The following is a 19,793-nucleotide window of genomic DNA, read 5'->3' as shown; positions in this document are numbered from 1 at the left end:
CAGGAAGTCTGCCACTAATGGAAGAGAGGGATCGAGAGGAGACACGTCTCACCCTCTACACCAAGCTGCAAACGCTCTCCATTTTGCTTGGTAGAGGTTTGTGGAAGATTGGCGCAGGTGCCTGGACATGTGCTCAGCTAGCTTCCCTGAAAACCCTCTGCTTCTAAGGAGAGACTGGACAGCCTCCAGGCGTGAAGCTTCAGAAAGTGGATTCTCCCGTGGGGGATACCACTGTGTGGCTGCGTCAACAGAAGGGGTTCTGGAGGTAGAAACCTCGGCACTTGAACCAGCAGGGAAAGAAGGTCTGCGTACCACTCTCTGCGTGGCCATGCCGAAGCTATTAGCGTTAGTTTGCAGTTCCGGGAGGTCCTGAGTTTGTTGATCACCCTTCTGAGCAGGCAAAAGGGTGAAAAGGCATATGCGTCCAGGTTGTCCCAGGAGTGTTGAAGGGCGTCCTGGATCGCTGCCTGATGGTCTGGAACTGGGGACCCGTATCGGGGAAGTTTCACATTCAGAGAGGTGGCGAACAGATCTATTGTGGGTAAACCCCACAAAGCTATCACTGTCTTCACTACTCGAGGATCCAAAGACCATTCGCCACTCAGCAGTTGGTGATGCCTGCTCAGTTGATCCGCCACGATGTTTCTCCAGCCCGGAATAAACCTGGCTGTGAGAGAAATGTGACTTTCTGCCCACTGGCAAATCTAGACCGCTAGCAGACAGAGGTCTCTTGCCAGAGTACCCCCTTGTTTGTTGATGTACGAGACGGCTGTGGAGTTGTCGCTCATCAGAACCACCTCTCGTCCGTGTAGATCTTCTACAAAGAATTTTAGGCCTTTCCAGGCAGCTAATAATTCCAGGTGATTTATGTGGAGAGACTGCTCTACCGGAGACCAAACTCCTGATGCTAATTTCGGGCCTAGGTGGGAACCCCAGCCCCGTAGCGATGCGTCCGAAAAGAGTTTTAACTTCGGACTGGGGCTTTGGAGGGGAATGCCCTTTTGGGTATTCTCTCTGGTCGACCACCAATGAAGATCTTGTAACACCAGACTTGGAACCTCCACTGCCAAGAATGGGGAATCTATCTTTTGAGAGCCATGGGTCTTCAGATGCCATTGGAGACTTCTCATTCTCGATCTTTCGCCGAACTAGTTTTTCCAGGGAGGAAAGATGGCCCAGAAGACACTGCCACGACTTGGCTGAAGACGGTAGTGGAGACAAGAGATGGGCGATGGACTGATCCAGTCTCCAAAGCCTGTCTTCCGAAGGGAACTCTCTCCCTACCCGGGTATTGATGGACATACCCAGATTGTTTAAGACTTGGGTTGGAGTCAAGCAAGACTTATCTGCATTAACAAGGATCCCCAGGTCCTTGCAGAGGCCCAGAAGTCTTTTCAGGTGATCCAGAGCTAGCTCCCTGGACGAGGCCAGGAGTAGCCAATCGTCCAGGTATCTTTGCAGACAAATTCCGTGCTTGTGAGCCCACGAAGATACGAGTTCAAAAACCTTCGTAAAGACCTGTGGGGCGGTCGAGAGGCCGAAGCACAGGACTTTGAACTCGAAGATTCGACCCTGAACCAGAAAACGCAGGAATTTCCGAGATGTGCGATGGATCGTCACTTGAAAATATGCATCTTTTAAGTCCACAGATGCCATAAAGTCTCCTGGACGCACCGCTTGGGTCACGGAGGCAGCTGTCCCCATTTTGAATGGAGTTTGCTTCACAAACTGGTTCAAGGTGGAAAGATCGATTACTGGTCTCCAACCTCCTGAGGCTTTCTCTACCAAAAAGAGGCGACTGAAAAACCCCGGGGAAGCGTTGGAGACCTCTTGAATGGCGTCTTTTAGAAGCATGCTCTGGATCTCCCGAGCTAGGGCTTGCTGTTTCCTGGGATCCCGAGGGACCTGGGAGGACGAGATCGGGGGAGGAATTAGAGGAGGAGGAGAGTCAATGAAGGGGATGCGGTACCCCCAACGAAGCACCTTGATGGGTGGCCCCCATAGCCTTCCGCCTCCTCCAACTCCCCTGCAGGCAACCCCCTACGCACTGTGAGGGGGGAGCCGTGACCCTATTTCTGTCTAGGGTTCCTCCCTCTGCCTTTAGCCTTAGGAGGAGCCGACTTTCCTCTGCCCATAGGTTTGGGTGTAAAAGAGGGGCGGCTGAGGGTCTTGGCTGGCAGTGGAGTTGCGACTGTTGCTTTGGGTTGTGGAGTTGGCTGCTGTTGCATTGGGCGAAAGGAAGCAGCCTTTTGCATCGCGGTGTCCTGCGTCTCTTTCCTCCAAGTATCTAAGGCAGAGGAGAATGCCTGCTTAGAAAAGAGGAGAGGTTGCAGAAGATCCGAGTTCCTCAAATCAGACTTCTCAGTCTTACCGATGCTCCTATGAAGTCTGGAGACTACTGATTCCCTCCTTTTGAGAATCCAGTTGCCCCACATCGTTGCAGCGTAGCAGTTAGGAAGTCTATTGCTCCAGCAGCAAGGATTTCTTGCAGGGACTGCATGGAGTTTTGGTTTGAAAGGTCTTCGTGACTTGTTAGGTAGCCGACTGTGCCTGACCACATGTCAAACCAGGATAATGCCTCCAGCAGGGACATTGACGCTGCTTTCATTGCCGAGGCAGTGAAGGAGACTGGAAGAGAAGAGAGTCTCTCTGCAGAGCAGCCAGGTGTGAGCCTTGCTGTGAGGGGATCCAGGGTCAGAGGAGAAGGGTTGGCGTCTCTGACCTTGTAAAAACGCTTTTGCCTCGAAAAAGGAAATTGCGGAAGTTTATGGGATCCTTGAGACTTCAAGGAACCCGTTTCCCCCGAGACCGTCTGCGAGACCTTCCTCAGACGGCCTGCAGTGTGAATAGACCAGGGAACTTCGATTCTGGTCTTAGGGTTTGGTGGAGGATGACATAGTCTGTCTAAAGCTGGAGCGTCTGTACGTCGAGGTGACAGATGTAAATCTCCGAGGCCTGAGATATTACACAACGTTCTTAGAGCTCTCAGATAGGAGGACTCTAAATCTTTTGATGGTTGTTCTTCTGAGGAATCTTCCGGTCAAGCTAATTCCTCGCGAGGGAGGGTGATAGAAGTCCGAGTGTCTGAAGTTAACGGCGAAGTAGCATACTCCATAGCCGATATTCCAAGGGAAGGCTGGGCGCTGGCTAATGGCGCCGTGCGAGCCTGATCTTGCCTGGAAGTTGATGGTTTAGGCGTAGGCAACCGAATTAACGGTACTGTCTCAATAAGAGGTTGCATTGATCGGCGGTCTGGCCTTTCTCCTCTGTTCTCAGCCGAAGAGAAGAAGGGTTGAACCCCTGCGTCTTCTTCTGAAGTTCTCATGAAGTTCATATTCCGTAACTCGTTAGTAAGTACGGGAACGGGAGCTGTTCTGTCTGAAACGCGAGGGCGAGGTGAATGACCCTGCGCGGATATGTCCGGAGACTTGCGTAATCGGGAGGTTGAAGGATGGGAGCGCTCTCTCTCCGTTGATAAGAAACAACGGCGAGAAGAAGTGTTCTTTCTCCTTTCCCTAAAGCGATCTGAGCTCCTCAAGATAATATGTGAAGGAGAGGAATCGCGCTCAGAGTGCTCTCTTTCCTTGGTCGCGCTCCGGGCGTGAATAGATGAAACATCGCCCCAACGGGAGAGCTTATTGTGCTTATGAGAACTCTCTTGTGACGAAGAGCGAGAACGTATCGTAGAGCTCTTCTTATAGCACCTAGATGATCCCCCGCGAGAGGAAGACGATCACGAAGCAAAACGATGGCGCGAGGATGTACAGTACTCTTCTTATATTTATGGCAAGAGCGCTTATCGCTTCTTGGCGAGACATTTCGTGAAGAGATAGAAGGAGAAGAAGAGCGAGAACGATGACGTCTCTTCCTATGCCGCCTCTCTCTCCGACGAGAACGTATGGGCGAAGGAGAGCGAGCTCTCCTTTTCCTCTTCTCTCTCTCCCTCCTATCCTCCGAGGAGGATGAAGACGATGAGGAGGCGGAGGAGGAGGAGGGGGAGGTATCGCGATGATCACGCTTGCGACGTTGTTTCGTAGAAGTGCAAGCGAAGAGCAAAGTAGGCGCCGAGGGAGCTGAAGTTATTACATCTACCGACACTTCAGCGGACGCCAATTGGGCTGACGGGGTGTAGGCGAGGTCCGGAACTCCCAAAGGTTCCAAAACAAAAGGGACCTGAGGTAAAACTGTGCCCGTGAGGAACTGGTTCCACACTTCCACCGAAGGAGAACCAGGAAGTCCAAGGGCAGGCCATACCGCTCGTACGTGATCTGGAATAGAAGCGGTAAAAGAATTATTTCCGATGATGGAAGAAAATGTCCCACTGGGAGGGGCAACTTGATCCGCCTGACCCGGGGGAATGGGAGTTAAGTCAATGGTGCCGCTCTTCCTTGACTTTCCCCCGGAGGAAGGAGGCAAGGAAGAGTCTGAAGTAAGAGATCGAGAGGCCGAAGAAGAGGCCCGAGACTCCTTACCTTTCGACGGCGAACCTGAAGGTAACGAATCCTTCTTGGATTTCTTCTTCTTCCTCTTCACGAACTTATCCCACTGCGATGGCGACCATTCTCTACATACTTGGCAGGGGGAGCCTTCAGAACACCTATGACCTCTACACGAAGGGCATAGGGAATGAGGATCCACCTCCGGTGATGATATGAATGTGCCACAAGATTTCGGGGGAATCCCGGGACACTTTCTCATATTAGAGGACATCACATCTAATAAAGAAAGAAAATTAAAAGTTAATCAAAAACACACTAAAGAAAGACTAGTCTGCCAGTCAAACAAAAGCAGGAGCAGCGGTGTTACCACTGCGACGGCTAGAATTCGATTGAAGGTATTCAGTAGCTACCGGCCGGCAGTCCCCCACCCCTAACAAGTGGATAACTACCGGCCCGGTCGTTAACGACCTTGTTAAGGTTTTTCTGCCGTATTTTCCAGCTCGCGCTAAAATATCTCCTATAGTAAAGAATGAGGGTTTGTATTTAGTGTAGGAACAAATACAAATTATTTCCAAATTTATCATTTGTTCCTTCACTAACAAATCTTATTTTATTTATGTGGATGACTCACCTTTTAGGTGGGTAGTAAGTCTGACTACTGACTTAGTAATTGACCAGGGTTTTCCTTGTATAGTATTAGACAGTATCAGAGGAGAACCTTGACACCTCACTAAGAAATAAAAAGTGAGTATGATAGTGGCCTGAGCAATCTAAGTGATTGTGAGAGATAGCACATGAACGTCTAGGTAAGAATATTCCAAGTTTAAATAGGAATATTATACATAAATATTATACATAATACATGGACGTTTCCCAATGCTTACCTAAAGGGAAGCATTGGGGACGTGTACAAGTATATTAAAACTATAATATGTTATACAGTACAAGGGAAATGGCTATTACCTGCAGAGGTTACCTGCAGAGGTTGAAGCCAGCTTGCAGAGGAACCCATGGCGCTGTTCCCCAAGAGAGAGGAAGATGAAAAAAGGAAAAGAGCCAGACATACTTTCATTCATCCCAGACTTATCCTGGGTAACCAATGCCCTCAACCATTGGCTACTTGTCCAACAAGGAACCCAAGGTATTCTTAAATCACTTGTGCAGCCACCACAGGACCGATTGAACACATATCGAGTCTTCTGTGGGTCACGTCTTGAAGATAGCGGGCGGTGAAAGTCGCCCACTTGTAACACTTGGCCATGACATAATAAGCTCTAGGTTTTCGAGCTGGAGGAGGGTCAGGATTCAGAGCGTAGTCTATAATTTTGCGAAACCATGAAGAGATGGTGTTCTTGGTGACCCCCCCCCCCCCTCTTGATTCTATCCGAACTAACGAATAGGTCTGATAGAGGGGTGACGCTGGATAGACCCCAGTCGTGAAGCCGAAGAGACGGGATGGCCTTGTGAAAGATGTAGACACGTAGATTAGCCCAACACCTGGGTAGGATAACTCTCTCGAAGGGCGAAAGTTGTCCAACCCCTGGAAGCGGACCTCAGGACAGTGCTCTTTGCTTCCTATCAACAAGGATTGTTCAAGTTGAAGGTTTGCATCAAGTGCTACCTCTAAAACTATAGCCGGAGCTAGTTTCTCAAAGTTAGGGTGCTGATTAGGAGGTGCCGCAGCCAAGGGAAAAGTGACGGTACAGAGACAGCAGATTCCACAGGAACGAACGGCACTACTCTTCTACGTCTGATGTCTTACCTGAACGAAGAAGTACAACATCACTAATTGATGAATATCAAAACAAATTATGCAAAAAAAACTCCCTTGGGAGAAGTACTTGGTCAGCAGACAGGAAAGGGCAAACAGACACATATCAAGGACTGCGCACTCCCTTCGCCAGTCGACATCGACGGGAGAAGGAGAGCGACAGCAAAAAACTGTAACAAAAAAAAAAAAAATTACAATTAATTAATTCAGCTGACAAAACAAACTACTCAGGAGAACCACTCAACTCTCCGGCAGGAAGGGGGTTCCCCGGGGGGCAGAGGAGAAGCTGTATTCTGTTAGGTTTACAATGTAGACGATGTCAATTCCAGGTTGTTTAGTAATGAAAACAAACTAGTTTCTCCCTTCTTGCTCAATAGATCTTACCATTTTTTGCTTTCCTGGCATTTAAAGAACCTCCTATTTACTGTACAAGAAGAGGACAATGCAGGACAGCATAATTTAGGAGTAAATGGAGAGTGCGGTCTTGTAAACAAATACCAAGTACTAATAAAGTTTGTGAACTTTCTAACATCATGCGTGGGGTAAAGGCGCAGTTGTAGAGGAGTGAACCCTCGCCCCTGGGTCAGTAGGTAAGGAGGACTAGGGCTGTGATTAAGTTAGACAGCTTTTTTCAATCCCCTTGTTTAACATATTTCCTAACCTAAAAAATCGAATTTCCCAAAGTGAACCTCCTTTATTATTGTTCTTTAGTGGTACCGAGGAAAAAAACCCTCTAAGGGTAAAATGGCCGCTGCCAACTACCACTTTCTAAGCTAGGCTAGCAGGGACCAACACACATAAAAGTAAAACTTAAACTACATTAAAGTATAGTAAAAGTATACACAAAACAGAGCCCAAGGCACAGTAATGCTAAAATAAAGTTAGCTAATGTGATACTAGTGAAATAATACTAAGAGAACACAAAAAAAAAAAGGGCGGTCACGTACTCACCATGGTGCCCAATGGCTAGTTGGACTCTGAGCGCCCGGCTCCATCATCGCCATAAAAAAGTTAATTAACCACTCCCCGAGGGGATCTAAAGCAGTTACAGCTAATACAAACTATAAAAGAAGAGGGTACTCAACTTTGACGACGAAAGGGAAGCCACCATGCTAAGAATAACTCCTAAAAGCTGAGAAAATGGGCACTTGATAAAATACGAATGCGTAGGTAAGCTGCGAACAAAGGAATAAGTTCATCAGAGACGAACAGTACAGTACTATGGAGGGAGAGGATATGTAACCGCTCCTCACCTATCCTCCTCCTTAGATTCCTAGACTGGGTCAAGTCTGTTTGTTGTGCAGATATCTATGGTTATCTACGGATACGTCCCTGATTATACATGATATCTCAGGATAGTTGTTCCGGGGGTTAGAACCCCATGATATCGGACAGTAATTCTCTTGTAATATCACTCGCAGAGATATTATACAGTAGGAAGCTGTCGGAAGGAACTGCCATCAGGACAACATGGCTATCTCACCCAAAAATGTTATTTTTATTAATAAAATAAATTTTTGAATATACTTACCCGGTGATTATATAAGCTGCAACTCTGTTGCTCGACAGAAAACTCTACGTTCAAAATACGCCAGCGATCGCTATGCAGGTAGGGGGTGTACATCAACAGCGCCATCTGTCGAGCAGGTACTCAGTACTCAATGTAAACACAGAACCAATTTTCTCCTCGGTCCACTGGGTCTCTATTGGGGAGGAAGGGAGGGTCCTTTAATATATAATCACCGGGTAAGTATATTCAAAAATTTATTTTATTAATAAAAATAACATTTTTCAATATTAAACTTAGCCGGTGATTATATAAGCTGATTCACACCCAGGGGGGTGGGTAGAGACCAGCATTACTTGTTTACATTATTATGAGCTAAGTATTTTGTATTTCATTTTAGCAGTTATTCAAAATAACAAACATAAAATAAATAAGTACCTGGTAAGGAAGTCGACTTGAACAATTACTCTGCCTTTTTAAGTACGTCTTCCTTACGGAGCCTCGCGATCCTCTTAGGATGCTGAGCGACCCCTAGGATCTGAAGTATCAAGGGTTGCAACCCATACAACAGGACCTCATCAAAACCTCTAATCTAGGCGCTTCTCAAGAAATGACTTTGACCACCCGCCAAATCAAGTAGGATGCGAAAGGCTTCTTAGCCTTCCGGACAACCCAAAAAACAATAATAAAACATTTCAAGAGAAAGATTAAAAAGGTTATGGAATTAGGGAATTGTAGTGGTTGAGCCCTCACCCACTACTGCACTCGTTGCTACGAATGGTCCCAGAGTGTAGCAGTTCTCGTAAAGAGACTGGACATTCTTAAGATAAAAAGACGCGAATACTGACTTGCTTTTCCAATAGGTTGCGTCAATTATACTTTGCAGAGATCTATTTTGTTTAAAGGCCACGGAAGTTGCGACAGCTCTAACTTCGTGTGTCCTTACCTTCAGCAAAGCTTGGTCTTCCTCATTCAGATGGGAATGAGCTTCTCGTATTAACAGTCTGATAAAATAGGATAAAGCATTCTTTGACATAGGCAAAGATGGTTTCTTAACTGAACACCATAAAGCTTCAGACGGGCCTCGTAAAGGTTTAGTTCGTTTTAAATAGAACTTAAGAGCTCTTACAGGACATAAGACTCTTTCTAGTTCATTTCTAACCATACGATAAGTTTAGAATATCGAACGATATTGGCCAAGGCCGAGAAGGCAGCTCGTTTTTGGCTAGAAAACCAAGTTGTAGAACATGTAGCCGTTTCGGATGAGAATCCGATGTTCTTGCTGAAGGCATGAATCTCACTGACTCTTTTAGCTGTGGCTAAGCATACCAGGAAAAGAGTCTTTAAGGTGAGATCTTTCAGGGAGGCTGATTGTAGCGGTTCGAACCTGTCTGACATAAGGAATCTTAGTACCACGTCTAAATTCCAACCAGGTGTAACCAAACGACGCTCCTTCGTGGTCTCAAAAGACTTAAGGAGGTCCTGTAGATCTTTATTGTTGGAAAGATCTAAGCCTCTGTGACGGAAGACTGATGCCAACATGCTTCTGTAACCCTTGATAGTGGGAGCTGAAAGAGATCGTTCTTTCCTCAGATATAAGAGGAAGTCAGCTATTTGAGTTACAGAGGTACTGGTCGAGGATACGGATACTGACTTGCACCAGTTCGGAAGATTTCCCACTTCGATTGGTAGACTCTAAGGGTGGATGTTCTCCTTGCTCTAGCAATCGCTCTGGCTGCCTCCTTCGAAAAGCCTCTAGCTCTCGAGAGTCTTTCGATAGTCTGAAGGCAGTCAGACGAAGAGCGTGGAGGCCTTGGTGTACCTTCTTTACGCGTGGCTGACGTAGAAGGTCCACCCTTAGGGGAAGTGTTCTGGGAATGTCTACTAGCCATCGAAGTACCTCGGTGAACCATTCTCTCGCGGGCCAGAGGGAAGCAACTAGCGTCAACCTTGTCCCTTCGTGAGAGGCGAACTTCTGCAGTACCTTGTTGACAATCTTGAACGGAGGGAATGCATATAGATCTAGATGTGACCAATCTAGTAGAAAGGCATCTATATAAACTGCTGCTGGGTCCGGGATTGGTGAGCAAAATATTGGGAGCCTCTTGGTCATCGAGGTTGCGAAGAGATCTATGGTTGGCTGGCCCCAGGTGGCCCAAAGTCTCTTGCATACATCCTTGTGGAGGGTCCATTCTGTTGGAATTATTTGTCCCTTCCGACTGAGACAATCTGCCATGACATTCAAGTTGTCTTGGATGAACCTCGTTACTAGTGATATGTCTAGACCTTTTGACCAGGTGAAGAGGTCCCTTGCGATCTCGTACAATGTCAGAGAGTAGGTCCCTCCTTGCTTGGAGATGTACGCCAAAGCCGTGGTGTTGTCCGAGTTAACCTCCACCACTTTGCCTTGAAGGAGAGACCTGAAGCTTTTCCAGGTCAGATGTACTGCCAGTAGCTCCTTGCAGTTGAAATGCATTGTCCTTTGACTCGAGTTCCATAATCCCGAGCATTCCCGACCGTCTAATGTCGCACCCCAGCCTATGTCCGATGCGTCCGAGAAGAGAACGTGGTTGGGAGTCTGAACAGTCAGGGGAAGACCCTCTCTAAGGTTGATATAGTCCTTTCACCAAGTCAGACAAGACTTTATCTTTCCGGAAACCGGGATCGAGACCGCTTCTAGCGTCTTGTCCTTTTTCCAGTGAAAAGCTAGATGGTATAGAAGAGGACGGAGGTGTAGTTTTCCTAGTGACACAAATTGATCCACGGATGACAGTGTCCCTACCAGACTCATCCACAGCCTGACTGGGCAGCGTTCCTTCTTCAGCATCTTCTGGATGGATAGCAGGGCTGGGGGCTGATCGTCTTGTTCAGCAACGTCCTCATCAGAGGGTTCCTCATCCGAAACTGATGAGGAAACGGCAACGGAGTGGGCAACGTCTGACTCGCTGAATCCGGTCGCACTGGTGGATGCGTGACGGAGCCGGACGCAATATCATGGAACTGCTGCACAGTCTGTGAACTGTCAACAACCATGGGTGCGCGAGGAAGTACAGCGTCAACCCGAAACTGTCTAGACTGTCTGGGTTGTGCAGTCAACACCCTACCGGGTTGCTGAGGTTGACGCACTGCGTCACAACAAGTCACCTCTGCTGGTTGTTGAACGTCCTGAACGTCAACAACCACCTCCGAGCGTCGCTTAACGTCAACGTGCGACTGGCAACCCACACTGGGTCGCATCGGTGGAGGAACCACCTCAACTGGCAGACGCGAGTAGGTTACCTCAGCGTCAACAGGGCGCACAACCGACCGGTTGGAAGGTTGTTGGCCAGAAGGAGGAACCACCTCAACTGGCAGACGCGAGTAGGTTACCTCAGCGTCAACAGGGCGCACAACCAACCGGTTGGAAGGTTGTTGGCCAGAAGGAGGAACCACCTCAACTGGCAGACGCGAGTAGGTTACCTCAGCGTCAACAGGGCGCACAACCGACCGGTTGGAAGGTTGTTGGCCAGAAGGTTCTTCTCCGCATTTAAGTCCTCTATCAAGGACGCAAGCTTGGACTGCATGTCTTGCAGCAAAGCCCATTTAGGGTCTACGGGAGCAGGTGTGGCAACAGACGGGGTTAGCGACTGAGGCGGAACCATTTACCATCCCTGAAAGCCTTGTTATGTGTGACATAATAGTACAGCAAAACTTCAAAGGCTCGACAAAAGTTGAGAAGTTGACCTGTAAACAACTTGGAGCGTCTCCTGGCTAGGCGCCAGGGCGAGTCTACCAGAATTGAGAAGTCTATCTGGGCAGAGGCATGAACTCCCAAGCCGAGAACTTCTCTCGTGTCCTATCAGACTCTCGCTCTATAAGCCAGTTTAAAAGAAGGGAAATCAAAGGCTGTATCCCTAAAACTCCTCCTGGTGCAAAAACCAGTCGCCTAGCCAACGTAACGCTCTCTAGGAGAGCGTGAGAGCACTAGCTTAAAAACAACGGCTTCGAAGTAGCTAGGCCTAGTGTAAGTTCTGACGTTTAAGCGAACGAGGAGCAGCAGTTACAAGATACGGACGAAGATCCTTAAAAAATCATCATGATTTAATTAAAGTCCATAGGAGGCTAAGCAGCTTAAGGCTCCTCTCCAAATGACAGAGTCCTCAAGGGAATATCAGTAGGAGGGAGAACAGCAACTTCCTCATCTACAGGAACCTTGTCCGATAAAAGCTAGGTTACCTCAGTGAGTCTCTCACTGGTGCATTAGTAGCAGACCAGAAGGCAACGTCATGTAACTGCTTGACAGTCTGTGAACTGTCAACAACTGAACTGTCAACCACAACAGGTGCGTGAGGACATACAGTGTCCACTCGAGACTGCTTTGACTGTCTAGACTGAGCAGTCAAAACAACTCTAGAATGCGGAGGTTGACGCACCGCGTCAAAACAAAACAACTTAGACTGTTGTTGTACCTCTCGAACGTCAACGGAAGGTTCCGTGCGTTACTGAACGTCAACATGCGGCTGGCAGGGTACACTGGAACGCATGGGTGGCGGGACTCTCTCAGCTGGAGTGCGGCAGAAGGTCGCCTCAGCGTCCACAGGACGCACAACCGTGGTTGGTTGTAGGCTAGAGGTTGGTGCAGTGTCAACCTTCTCCGCACGAAAGTCCCGCATCAATGACGTTAACTGAGACTGCATGGTCTGCAGCAAAGACCACTTAGGGTCTACAGGAGCAGGTGCGGCAACAGACGGTGTGACTGCCTGATGCGGTACCGCTTTGCCTCTCTTAGGAGGTGAGCAGTCGTCGGAAGACTGCAGCGAGTCCGAACTGACCCAGTGGCTACAACTGGGCCGTTGGACTTGCGCGGAAGGGACCGACTTGCGCTTAATAAGCCGCGAGACCTTGGTCCATGGTTTCTTACGAGAAACCTCTTCCGCAGACGAGAAATAAATGGGCTCTCTCGTCTTTGTGTGGGTGGGGCGATCTTGGGTAGATACGCCCGAAACCACGGAGGGAAAAAACGTCTGTTCGTTGATCAAGGCCTCTCGAACCCATAAGTCGTTTGACATTACTTCTCCCCTCGGCTTGGGAGCTTGCAAGAGGTCCCGGACTAGGTGAACTACAGGCACGAACAGACGAACCCTCGGACGCAACACTGTAACACTTTGAGCATATCACTTTATCGATTTTCTGTTTTGCACTTATTTCACTGAAATCGAAACTTTTACTGATTTCTACCTGAAACACGCAATTCTACCCTTCATTAAAAGGTAGTAATTGCGAAATCAGTCGTATAATGCAGCTCATTAATACTAGCAAAAAACAGAAAACATATATAAAGATAAAAAATTCAGTGGCTGGGAAAGAGACTAAACACTAGTTCAAATAAACTACGTTTACAATCTCTCACCGCACATAGCCTGGGGACAAGAATAAAACCCTAGAAACGTTTTACCTTCTTCCCCGTACAGCGACTAGGGACGAGAGTAACACGAGAACAACGTTACCCGCTTGAACGGAACGTTTTCTCTCCTCTCTCTCCCTCCGTCTCTATCTCTCTCTCTCTTTCTCTCTTGATTTCGCACCTAAGAAAAGAGCCCAATTATATATCGTCAAAAAAACATGTTATTTGACTAAAGGAAAAAAAAAACTGAAAGGTTTTCCAAATAAAAAGTTCCTTTAATTTAGAATTTAAAACATTTAAGCTAAGAAAGAATGAACAAAACGTCAGAATCGATTTACTCTTACTGCAAAGTGAAACCGTGATACACTCTCTCTCTATCGTAACGATAGAGCGCATGTTGAACGTCCTGAACGTCAACAACTGCGTAGTCTAAAAAACTAAACGTTAGTTCATCTTTGAAAACAGTACGAAGACTATCAAAGAAATTCTTTCATAAAACATTAAATTTAAAAAGTTTTAAATTCTTTAAAGGCTAAATACGATATAACGGGCTCAACGTTGATTAACTTCGGTTCCAAGTTAGGACCGCCTACTATCAGGAAAGGTCGCATATAAACAAAACATAAAAATTTATTTTTATATGTTTATAATAAATGGAAAGTTAATCGAAGAGGCCTAATAAAGGCGGAGAGATATAAAATATATAGATCTATAACGTGTTAAGCAAAATACTAAAAACCTAAACACACTTCCGTCTAAGGGAAGGGTCGGCCATTTAAAAGTGAAAGAGAGTCCATACTCTCTTTGTCACCATAATTAAATCTATCCAAAACGAGTTCAAGTTTTGAGATGAAGATAAAACACCTGCATAGCGAAAGCTCAAAACTAGAATAGTGTACTTCACCAAATAGTTGTGAAAACAAATCCAGTTAGTAACAGCGAATTAGTAGCCCGACAGAGAGAAAATTGGTTCTGTGTTTACATTGAGTACTGAGTACCTGCTCGACAGATGGCGCTGTTGATGTACACCCCCTACCTGCATAGCGATCGCTGGCGTATTTTGAACGTAGAGTTTTCTGTCGAGCAACAGAGTTGCAGCTTATATAATCACCGGCTAAGTTTAATATTGAAAAATAGATTTTTCCTACGTCAAAATTCGTTTAATGGTGTTTTGTATCTCTAAAACTACTCATTTGTGAGAGTTAAAAATATAAAACTTATTCAAAGCACACTGTATATGATAGGAAAAATATATCTTAATAACCGAAATCAGGTGTTTGTTGAAACTGAAAAGACTATGCGCCATGGAAAATATTACGGAGCCTTTGTATATTAGCGGCCAGTTCCTCATGCGATGATTAAAAATGGACATCAACTAAGTTAAACTTTCCCCCTTAACCTAACCTACAAGCCGTGTCCTTACCTACTTACCTAACAGGGGTCGTTACCCCCATTACCCTGCCGTATTCTAAGTTAGACATAATAATACAAACAAATGGCCGCTATCATACATGCATCCCAATATTACCTTTCATTAATCACTTCCTCTACCACATCTGAGCCCATCAGACTGCAGTCCATAACCTCAGATTCATGGCTCCATACAATGTCAGACATTTGGCTTAAGATTAGGACACTATGTCCGAAGTTTGGTTATTTTCCTTTGGGAAATATTTTTTTCAGGAACGAAAGTTCAAACAACAGACAGGTTCTAATACTAATGGAACATATTAGTAAATGATTCCCTAAGAGAATAGAGCGGATAAGAAAACGCTTATCTTGGTATATGAGGCCGGTGTTGGTGTTATTGTCAATATTCTCCCTATTTCTTCCTGTAATTTTTGCACTTTTAATGACTTCCTACGTGTGAAATCTTCAAATTTTCCCTGTATATATTCTTAAAAGCATAAAAAAATGAGGAAAAAAAAATAGTTTTACTAAGGATTATGAAAAACGGTGTTGGTGTTATTGTAAATATTTACCCACTTTCTTCCTGACTATCCATAGTCAGTTTTGCACTTTTAATTAGATTTCTTAAGGGTGAAGTCTTCAAATTTTCCCTGTATATATTCTTCAAGACATGAAAAATGCGGAAATAAAGGTTTTACTAACCAAGGATTATGACAAAAAAAAAAAAAAAATCCACACTATACCAAGTTAGACACCCTTTGTAGGAAATTAGTCACCTTTGACAATAACAAATACCTAAATTCCAGTAAACTATTTATGCATACATATAACACTTACCTTCAATAAATTGGCGTCTTATAAATGACCCTTAATAACTATAAGTTATATAAAATTGATATAGGCGAGACTACTGGACTAAAAAATGGAGGCCTCACTTCAGTGACAGGACAGATGACAGTAACACACGTGCAGCTGAGGTACAACCTTTGCAACGGCGCTTCTGATAATCTAGTTGATTTTCAATGAATCTTTTTTTTATATTATTTTGTATTTTTCTCAATATTGGGTATAAGATATCCTTTTTTTATTTCTATATTCCCGATTAAACCTAAATAAATAAATGTTTAAAATGTTTTATTTTAAAGTGAAATGGAAAATTACTAATATATATTTTATGGCATGTATGTATGTATATATGTATGTATTTATTATATATATATATATATATATATATATATATATATATATATATATATATGTGTGTGTGTGTGTGTGTGTGTGTGATTTAATATTGAACATTTCAAAGTATAGACAATAATTATTTCATAGGCCAGTAGATAGGCTTACAAGTTGCTAGGATTTTCAACTTGATTTTTAACGAGTTATTATAATAAGAATTAAATATGTCTAGAATGAAAACAAAAGAATATTTATCTCTAATAAATGCCTTGCATTGCTTCAACGAAATTGAGCACGAATTGCATAAAATCCAAATTTATATTTTGTCAAAAACATAATTGCTAATTAATATCAAACATAGTAATTTTACTAAAGTTCTTTTGAATAAAATCCCAGTTTTGTGGTTTAAATATAATTTGGAAGAAAATTTAGTATACTTCTGCTTATAATTCCAAACAAGGTGTATGTGCAATTTTGGTCAAACATTCCTTAAAAACTTTGTACTGTATTGATCTATAAAATGAAGCATAATTTTGGACCAAAAATTGAGGCCTGTTCCAGATGTCTTTCAATCCGAATTCCTTCCTCTTTGTTTGACTGGACTATATCAACTATAGGTTACCTTCCAGGTTCCAGGTTTCACTCACGTAACAACACTATTGTTATTTTTTACTTCCTACACAAGCTTATTTTTTACTTCCTACACAAGCTTATTTGTTACTTTCTACACAAGCTTATTTGTTACTTCCTACACAAGCTTATTTGTTACTTCCCACACAAGCTTATTTTCTACTTCCTACACAAGTTTATTTGTTACTTCCTACACAAGCTTATTTGTTACTCTCTACACAAGCTTATTTGTTACTTCCTACACAAGCTTATTTGTTATTTCCCACACAAGCTTATTTGTTACTTCCTACACAAGCTTATTTGTTACTTCCTACACAAGCTTATTTTTACTTCCTACACAAGCTTATTTGTTACTTCCTATACAAGCTTATTTGTTAGTTCCTACACAAGCTTATTTGTTACTTCCTACACAAGCTTATTTGTTATTTCCCACAAGCAGCATAGCTTCCATAACCTGTCTAATTAATATATTGGGTAACTTCATTGTCTGGAAAATGCAATTTCCTTAATTCTGTGCTTCTATTTTCTATTTCTTTAATATCTGCAGTTACTTAAATGCTCTGTTGCAACATCCGCCTCTCTGCACTTGCAACAAAGACAAAAAATTTCATTTTTAGTATGATTTATTGTTAATTTGTTCTCGTCATTTATTTCCTTATTTCCTTTCCTCACTGGGATATTTTTTTCCTATTGGAGCCCTTGGGCTTCTAGCATCTTGCTTTTCCATCTAGGGTTGTAGCTTAGATAGTAATAATAATCATAAAATAATTTTCTTCCCAGTTCCTAACCGCTCACTCTACTAAAGATGTTTGCGGGCACTTTATCAACCAACATATGGGACACTTGCAACGCTTCTTGACTAACAGTGATAGTATTAATAACAGACGGATGGTATCTCTGTAACGGCTCCTCATTTGTTTGTGATTGCGATATTTTCGTTTTTTTTTTTTCCCTGCCACCATACGGTTATTCATATTCCCAATACTTTTTATATAATGGATCCTTGAAAAGTAAGCCACTTGATATAAACTCCTTTTTATGTTCATGTTTGATGTATTTGTATTTCTGACTAATATTATTGAAAGAAATCCCTCGTTTTAGTGTTTCCCCACCTCTCTATATATAACAATTTAGGTGGACCCCAATGGGAAACCATGGTTTTTGGATGAAAGGAAACCTATAAACGATTGTATGACATTATTCTGGAAGGATAGATATGCACTAATCATAAAATAACTAGTTGGAAAAATGCTTAGTTCATTTGTGTCATTAGCAACAATCATACAAGTTTATGCTTAATAATGAAAATATAAGATAGTTAATAGGAGTGTGTTCTAGCCTAACCTGGCCTAGAGGACTAGAAATCCTAGAAAATACAGGCATGCTGTGTAGCCTAACCTTATCTGCCATAAGCCAGTAAATTGGGTCCTTATCTGGAGGAAAATACAGAGATGCACTTTAGCCTAACCTAACATACCATAGTTCACATTGTCCTTATCTCAAAAATAGGACAGGCAAGTATTGCAGTCTAATTTAACATTATTTAATCTAAGATAACCTAGTATGCTGGGTCATTATCGGATGCATTGCAGCCTACCCTAATCAAATCGAGTATACAGTACTTGGTCCTTCCTGACTGGTGCCTTTGTCCTCCTGGGCCCAACCACCTGACCTAGCTTAAGGAGTTCCATAATTTATAGACAACACAGATATTAATTCCATCTTAACTTAAACCAGGTTAACATATTGTTTCCTATATGGTTGGGAAACACAAATAGAAGATACACACTTCTTTTCCCTAATATAACCTTGGTATTTTGTGATTTAATATATAAAAGCCTTAAAATCATCATACTCATCATAAACCTTTTGTACACACATGGTAGCTAGTTCTAATCTGAACATATCTACTGGTAAAAACTGGGAATAGACATAAGTGGCAAACACTCTCATAGCTCATATGCACAAAGTGAAAGAGTAGTACAGTACTCTCCTCATTCTTATCAATAAATTACCTAACGTATCTCGTATAAAATCCCAAATTGGGATTAAAGTTTTAAATGTACCAAATTTCCATTTAGGAACTGGCTATAATCCTAAAATCCAAGAAATAGGCTAGAGGACATTTCCATAGATAATTTTCTTTCATTAACAGGAGACTATTAATGCGAGTTAAAAGTACTTTGCTATTCTTCTTCATGCTTGAGTAATGCAGTTACTAAGTAAAAGCAGCAGATGGTTACGTACAAAATCATAATTGAAATTACAGATCTCGGAAAAGGCGCCTGAATATGAAATGAAAAAGAAATGCTTATCCAAACTTATAACTTCAAATACAAAAAAGTAAAACTAGTGATAAAAATGTAAAGAATATAAACAATATTGTAGGGGAAAGGGATGTAGGCTACTGTACTGTGTTTATGTTTATACAAGTTTCTAGGTTACTTGTTAATATTCCACCCAAAACAATAATTTCAACCTTCATGAGACTGTCACAAAAAATAAAATGAAAGGAAGGCGATATCAAATTACCAATGTTTCCATTTATACTAATCATAATCATAATAATATTTGGATTTTATGAAGTAGATAATGCATAAATCTTCCCAAAACAGATTCATATTTTTCCCATATAAATGTTTTCACATGTACTTCAATATGCCAACAAGATTTATTTTTTAACACAAAAGTAAGTTATTAGTTACAGGAATGCAATGCTGTATATAACTCAAATGGAAACTACTCCAATATGAGTAAAATGGATAAACATTGAACATACACCTTTTTATCATAATTCAAAATGGCAATCATTTTTTACTATGAAATTTAGCCAACAGTTTCTTCTCAAAATGTCTATCATCTTACATTCTGATATAATAATTTTGTGGAATGGATCAACATCAGTGATTTTTATTCAATTCCTATTGCATTCATTTATTAGGGTTATTTCTAACCAATAAACCAAAACTAAATCCTTTCAAATAAAGACCTAAAAATGCAAATAAGGAATTTAATCAAACAATTCATCTTTTTTCTTTTTTTATTAGAACCTCACGCTTTATTGAACATATGAAATACTGTTTAGTGTGAACAAAGCCCTATTTACATTCAGGGAGCAGGTAAACAAATATATTTATACACAAATGATGCTTTTATTTTGTTTTTTTTTTTTATATATTTTTACTTTTCTTTCTACACCAGCCACAGATATTGTAGCAATGGTAAAATAGCTTGTCCATCTTTGGGGATATCTTATCAACAGAAACGGCATTCTACCACTTTCATGATCTTGGCGTCACAGATTTCAGTTCAGAAATTAATAATAAAAGAGAAATAGTTTAGCCATGTATCACTTATATGGTGATTCTCTCTTTTGAAGAGAGAAAACAAAAATATGCTAGGATGGTCATATTATGCTTATGCCTAGGTGGCTGTATTATGTTTATGATTATGTTGTATTATGCTTCAGTTACA

General features: G+C 42.7%; 1 long non-coding RNA gene across 1 annotated transcript in view; it reads right to left on the bottom strand.

Annotated features, from left to right (window-relative positions):
* The window catches only part of LOC137629185 (uncharacterized), a 48,987-nt gene extending 33,538 nt beyond the window's left edge, over nucleotides 1-15,449 (bottom strand). Inside the window, exon 1 of the long non-coding RNA XR_011041476.1 lies at nucleotides 15,348-15,449. This is a non-coding gene — a long non-coding RNA (uncharacterized lncRNA). The remainder of the gene's footprint in view (nucleotides 1-15,347) is intronic.
* Between the last annotated feature and the right edge of the window lie 4,344 nt (nucleotides 15,450-19,793).

This window comes from Palaemon carinicauda, chromosome 37, assembly GCF_036898095.1.
Source record: "Palaemon carinicauda isolate YSFRI2023 chromosome 37, ASM3689809v2, whole genome shotgun sequence".
Classification (NCBI taxonomy): Eukaryota; Metazoa; Arthropoda; class Malacostraca; order Decapoda; family Palaemonidae; genus Palaemon; species Palaemon carinicauda.
Note: the sequence above shows the minus strand (reverse complement) of the source record. Positions and strands in the feature narration are given on the sequence as shown.